Raw genomic sequence first — 7,379 nt, 5'->3', positions numbered from 1 at the left:
TTTGGGATCATGTTGATAATCCCATTCTCAAACCGGCAATTTTGTACTCAAGCTGATGAACCTGCACTCAAGCCAGTGACCTCAGGGTTTCAAACCTGGGACCTCAGCATCCCAAATCAATGCTCTATCCACTGCACCTCCACTGGTTAGGCAATGCTTATCTTTAATGTGCTTGGAAAGGTATGATATCAGCCCTACTCTGGATATGAAAGGGAGAATTAAGCAGATAAAATTTTATAGTTAGTCACAATTGCATTACCAAATGCAGGATCATCTAAGATTAACATGTTTTTAAATAAAAAGTCCCCCCAAGGGCAGCTATTTCAATTCAATGCTAACTTTTCAAACATGTTGTTTTCTGGTGATAGAAGAGATGTGAACATAGAAGACGAGACAACAACAAATTAAATATAAAAGCATGATGTTTAATTGTCAGTGATGTTAAGTATGCATTTAAAACTAGACATTGAAGTTATGTGTATTTGTGTTCAATAATATATACTCCCAAAGCATGTCTGAAAATGCCTTACATGTAGTTGAACACCATATTTAGTATATGGTGAGTGTATTGAGGGAGATTTCAAGTCTGAACTGTAACTTCCCTATTAATATTAAATAAGTGAGCTAGTAGAAAATAATTTGCATTTTTTCTTATAGTCAGCTATAGACTGAATATTTGTGTCCTGCCAAAATTTATATGCTGAAAAATAATACCCAATGTGATGGTTTTTGGAGGTAAGGCCTTTTGAGAGGTGATTATGTCATGAAGGTAGATTCCTCATGAATAAGATTAGTGTTCTTGTAAAAGAGATCTCAGAGAGCTCCCTTCCCACTTCCAACTAGTGAGGACACAGTGAAAAGAGGGCTGTCTATGAATCAAGGAAGTGGAATCTCACTAGACACTGAATCTGCCAGTGCCTTAAATTTGAACTTCTCAGCCTCCAAAACTGTGAAAAGTAGATGGTGTATGGTATTTTGTTAGAGCAAGCAGTCTAAATGGATTAAGATATTGTCTATTTTGTAAAAATAATGAAACATAATAAAATCAATATGTTTGAACAGTAATTTTTATATTAAAATCTATTTTTAAAAGTATCCAGAAAAATAATTTTAAACATCCAGAAAGAGAATAAGCTAGGGGTTACAGCAGATGGTAAGTGCTGGCAAATTATGTAACTCACCACTCAAAGTTATTTAAGCAAAGAGCCAAATTTTTAACTTTTGGTATATGTTAGTTCTGTAGTACTCAACAATGTAGTATGAAAAGATGATATTTTCACTTTACACCATACCAATTCTGCCAAAAAGAAATACCATGCTATTTTTTGCATGTATTTCATGTTTATTGCTTGCAATAAGATTTTAAATTTATTTTAAATAAATAAATTTTAAATGAATTATTTTGAACAAAATTTAAAATTTATTGCAGACAATAAATCTGATGACCAAATTTTTATTATATTTTTTAATATTGAATCAGAAATTCTTTTTTCATGTATGTTTAAAATTCATAGGTTACTCTCATAGAATTGTCTGCTGTCAGGGTTGGTATCTCTGCCAAGGAATGAATGTCACAGTGATAGTCATAATCTTATGAAACATAGTTCCATTCAGAAGCTGAATGATAAATTTCCACTGATAATTAAAGATAAACATCAGAAGTTCCGAAAAACAAATGCTTTCTGAAATGTATGTATAGCTCATTTTATTTCAATGTTTAATTTTTGGTCTTTATTTAGAAGTTTGGTGATGTTTTTGTGACCAGAAATATGCTGTAGGGACTTGATTCTTATTTATATCAATTAGCCTATGGCAAAATATATTGTTTTAATTAAAGTTGCAGTTTCCAAGAACCTATTGATGATGTTAAGTGCGGACTTACTGTAACTACAAAGAAGAAGCCTTGAGTTTTTTGTGTTATGGCAATGTGAAATGGGTTCACTTCCTGAACAGGTGCAAATATGAAACCTAGTGTTTCGGTTGGTTTGAGTTTGGGTAGGATGCCTTATGCATAGAGTAATGTCTTAAACTACCTCCAGTAATTGGTTAAGAATGTGCTAAAGAGATCAGAATTATTCTAACTCTTATTCTTTCTTTCATAGGTGAAAGAAACAGAATGCATTTCTACATATCGTGCTTTTTAATCTGTATAGGCTAATAATGATGGTAATTTTTCAGATTGTGTATACATTTGCTGGACTAGGTGCACTGTAGCAAAAGTTTTAGGTGAGAAGTTGTATATTAAAAATCATTATCAGTAGAAAATGTTTCTCTAAGAAACTTGGTCCAGTATTCTTCACAATGCTTTACCTTCAATCAGAGCTAGATTAAGTTCAGCAAGGCAGTTCTTTGGGACATTACTCAGGACATCTATAAACCTTATTGTGAGATTAAACTAGCACTGGATATGTTATTACATAAAGGAATCTGTGTGAAAGGTGTTTGCTATTTATGGCAATGTTTTTCAACAGCTGGTTCATGGACCTGTGCTGGTTTGCCAAAAATTTTATTCTGGTCCATGAAAGCTAATCACCCTGATGTTGTATGAAGATTATAGGCCCAACAATTTTAGTCAAATTCACATATGCTTAGGGTGATTTCTGCCTTAGCAGTCCCCAAAATAATTCTCCTATTTTCATTGGTCCCAAAGTGTAGAAAGTTTGAAATCCACTGGTTTATGGGTTGATATTTTGATAAACAACTTGGTACTGGTAACTGGGACTCCTTCCCACAGCATGCTAAGAATAATAATAAACCACCTTCAGTGATGATGGTAGGATATGCAAGTTTGAAGTTAAAGCTAAGTTACTCAGGACAATGGAAGAGACGAAACATGCTTGTTTCTCACTATTTGTGGTAGTTTTAAGATATGTCCATAAATTCAAGGGTACTTCTCCCTTGAAGAGGTGATGGTTACCATCCTCCATCTTTCTCTAGCTTGAGTGTGTGCTGGACTTTATATAGTTACATAGGGCCTGATCTGTGGTGGCACAGTGGATAAAGCATTGATCTGGAATGTTGAAGTCACTGGTTGGAAACCCCAAGTGTGCCTGGTCAAGGCACATACGAGAAACAACTACTACAAGTTGATGCTTCCTGTTCCTCCCTCCATCGTTCTCCTCTATCCTCTCTCTAAAATCAATAAATAATTTTTTTTAAAAAAAGAGAGAGATGAAACCCTGGCTGGTTGGCTCAGTGGTAGAGCGTTGATCTGGCGTGTGGATGTCCTGGGTTTGATTCCCGGTCAGGGCACACAGGAGAAGAGACCATCTGCTTTTCCACCCTTCTTTCTCTTCTATCTCTCTCTTTCCCTCCCACAACCAAGGGTCCATTGTAGCTCGTTGGCCTGGGCACTGAGGAAGGCTCCATGGCCTCGCCTCAGGTGTTGTAATGGCTGGTTGCAATAGAGCGACGTCCTGAGATGGGCAAAGCATTGCCCCATAGTGGGTTTTCCCGGTGGACCCGGGTCAGGCACATATGGGAGTCTGTCTCTCTGCTTCCCTGCTTCTCATTTAAGAAAAATACAAAGAGAGAGAGAGAGAGAGAGAGAGAGAGAGAGATATGATATGATATATAGTTACATAGGTAACTATGCATAGGTGCTATCTATATCATTATTAGTCTATAAAAGAGAGAACATATTAATGCCTCTCTTGCACCCCAAATAGAAGAAGGACCCCAAATGATTTCAGAATAGAGGACAGCCCTTTTAACTGAATAAAATTAGTTTACTACATTGCCCTATTATTTTTCATTTTTTCCTGGGCCAGTGGAAAGTGTACTGATTGACACTGTCTGACCTATAACAGGCATTGGCAAACTACTGACCCAGGGGCCAAATCTGGACCATAGCCTGTTTTATTTTTATTTTTATTGGTGCATAAGCTAAAAATGGTTTTTACATTTGTAAAGTGTGGCAGATAAGAAAAGAAGAATGAGACAAAACCTTCGCCCAAAATATTTACTATTGATCCTTTATAGAAACAGTTTGCATACCTCTTGAATTATGACCCTAGAATTAGATCCCTTGAGATAAGACTCTGATGCTGTTGCAAACCATTGAAATGACTATTATTGAGTAGTTATTACCAAGAGGAATAGTGTGAAGGAAAGGTGAGAGTTGAGGCTACTTTGGTATTTTTCTAAAACTTCCACTATCTTCTGAGACCTTGGGCAAATCACTGAATCTCAGTGAGCCTAAATTCTCTCATTTGTTACTGGGTAATGATTGAGGTCAGTTTCAAATCTCACAGTCTCTTTCTAGGATACCACCAGTCTTCTGTGATCTACTCTCCTTTATATTCAGTTTCACTTTTTGAATTCAGTAACTAATAAGAGCATTTTAAATTAATTTCTTCATAGGCTAGATTTCTTATACAGTTCTGTACATGTTGACAAAAATTGCTTTTCAGAAATGCAATTGATTTGCACAATAGGAAAAATTCCAAAAACAGAAAATTATTATTTGTATTGGCAGAAACAAAGTGTAAAACATTCTTAGTAGGTATGATAATTAAGGAAAGGTAAGAAACACACATTTGCTCACTTCTAAAACATTTCAGATTATAGACGGATCTTAGATCTAGGAACACTGATGACCTAACAAAATTCAAATAAGTATTTCTAAGGTTGGTGTCATTTCAACTAAGAAATGTAACATTTTAGGGATATCAAATACAATACAGTGTATATTATCACCTTTCTTAGCAGAAGAAAGATTTCTTAGATTTAAATTTAATAACTAATTATGATAGATGTAATCTAGTTATGAGCCAAAATAAAGATATTTATTCTTGTTTAATTCTGCTAACCAGAGATTTCCTGTGGACTTAAAAAAAAATTTGCACATTAAAATGGCGGTTTTAATACTTATCTCTTTTTAATATAAGGATGCTTAATTATACATGAAAGGATCAAAATAGATCTAAGGTTGAGCATATTATTTACTTATTAATTCTGTTTCTTAAAAAAGTCAATTGCTAAAGAATTGTTCTATGGTTTCCTGCAAATACATAACAAATTGTAATATTAAGACAAACTTAGGAGAGCTCAGGATAGTTAGCCTTCAAATAAAATTTAAAACTTTATTGTGCTGTGACCACTTATTTCTTTGGTAGCAGTTGTACATTTTTCCTGAAATCAATTGGACTAAGATAGTTCACCACAACTTATCCCAAGAGAGTGGGTACTGTTAAATCTTTGTAGCAAGAAGAGCCTGATGTTTCCTTAGCAAAGTAAATGTAGATCTAATTTCTGGCTCTGAACAGGTAAGAGAAATAGAACAGTGACCAATGTAGGAAATTTGCCCCTGTCCTTTAAAACCAAGCATAAAAATGATCACCTTCTACATAAAAAGCTTTCTAACACTATCCTAGTGCTAATTTCTTTTCATCATTTAGATTTATTTTTTCTACACCTTACTTTGTAGGTTCAGTTATATCTTTTTTCATTATCTTGGTATTCTAGTAGATTATATAAGTGAGGATAAGGACCACATTTTTAATATATGTATTTTACTATTCTTTTCCCTTTTTAATCTCCACATATTAGAAACTTTATTGATAATCTTAAGTAACTTATATAAAATTGTTTATTGCAAACCTTTTGGACAAAGCCTCACCAGTTAAGATTGATTATGGAAAACTTGATCAGAATTAATTATCAACAAATATTTTAAGATTAATACAACTTTATTCCTTTCATGAACATAACCTTTATCATGAATGTTTATAAGAGAAATATGCTTTAATGTATACATAAGAATGATATGCAATTGGCATATGCCTTGTTGAATAGTTTCTTCTAAAGTTTTTGACAAGAACTGCTCTTAATTAGTTTAAACTCAACAACACAGCTACATTACTGAGCTCTTTGAGAAAGGAATTAAGTACTTTATTCATCTCTGTGAAGCTAGCATTTAACAAATCCTTGGACATAGTAGTTGCTCAATAAATGCTTTATAAATTAAATTGAATAAGTAAATGAATGCATAGCATTGTAATATATTCTTTATTTATGATTTTAATTTATTGTGTTTACATAGAATCAACTGTCCCACCAAATATATCTCCCTCCCACTCCCATGTTCCCCTTGGCTTCCCCCCCTTGGTTCCCTCCCCCTAATACTTTACCCCCTTCCCTCCAGGATTTGCTGTCCTGTTCTCTATAATGCTGTGTTATGTATATATAATTCCACTAATCTCTTTCCCTTCTCTGATCCCATCTTCTCTTCCACTTTCCTTCTGGTCCCTTTGATCCTGCCTCTGCCTCAGTTCCATTCCTCAGTTCACATTGTTCATTAGATTCTTCAAATGAATGAGGTCATATGATATTTTTCTTTCTCTGCCGGGCTTATTTCACTTACCATAATACTTTCCATGTCCATCCATGTTGTCGCAAGAGGTAAGATTTTCTTCTTCCTCATGGCCACGTAGTATTCCATTGTGTATATGTACCACTGCTTTTTAATCCACTCATCCACTGATGGACACTTGGGCTGTTTCCAGATCTTAGCTATTATAAACAATGCTGCAATAAACATAGGGGTACATTTCTTCTTTTGAATCAATGATTTGGTATTCTTAGGATATATTCCTAAAAGTGGGATAGCTGGGTCAAAGGGCAGTTCCATTTTTAATTTTTTGAGGAATCTGCATACTGTTTTCCACAGTGGCTGCATCAGTCTGCATTCCCACTAGCAGTGTAGGAGGGTTCCCTTTTCTCCACACACCCTCCAGCACTTATGTGTTGTTTTGTTAATAAGCACCATTCTGACAGGTGTGAGGTGGTATCTCATTGTGGTTTTAATTTGCATTTCTCTAGTGATTAGAGATGTTGAGCATTCTTTCATATGCCTATTGGCCATCTGTATGTCCTCTTTGGAGAAGTGCCTATTCATTTCTTTTGTCCATTTTTTGATTGGATTGATTACATTTCTGGTGTTGAGTTTTACAAGTTCTTTATAAATTTTGGTTATTAACTCCTTATCAGACATATTGGCAAATATATTGTGTGGGTTGTCCTTTTACTTGTTAACGGTATCTTTTGCTATGTAAAAGCTTTTTAGCTTGATATAGCCTCATTGTTCATCCTGTCCTTTATTTCACTTGCCCGTGGAGATAAATCAGCAAAAATATTGCTACTACCGATGTTGGAGAGTTTACTTCCTATGTTTTCTTCCAAGGTGTGTATGGTTTCACAACTTACTTTTAAGTCTTTCATCTATTTTGAGTTTATTTTTGTGAATGGTGTAAGTTTGTGGTCTAGTTTCATTTTTTTGCAAGTACCTATCTAATTTTCCCAACACCATTTGCTAAAGAGACAGTCTTTACTCCATTATATGCTCTTACCTCCTTTGTCAAATATCAATTGTCCATAAA

The sequence above is a fragment of the Saccopteryx bilineata genome, chromosome 3, assembly GCF_036850765.1.
Source record: "Saccopteryx bilineata isolate mSacBil1 chromosome 3, mSacBil1_pri_phased_curated, whole genome shotgun sequence".
Classification (NCBI taxonomy): Eukaryota; Metazoa; Chordata; class Mammalia; order Chiroptera; family Emballonuridae; genus Saccopteryx; species Saccopteryx bilineata.
This window is presented reverse-complemented; position numbering follows the sequence as displayed.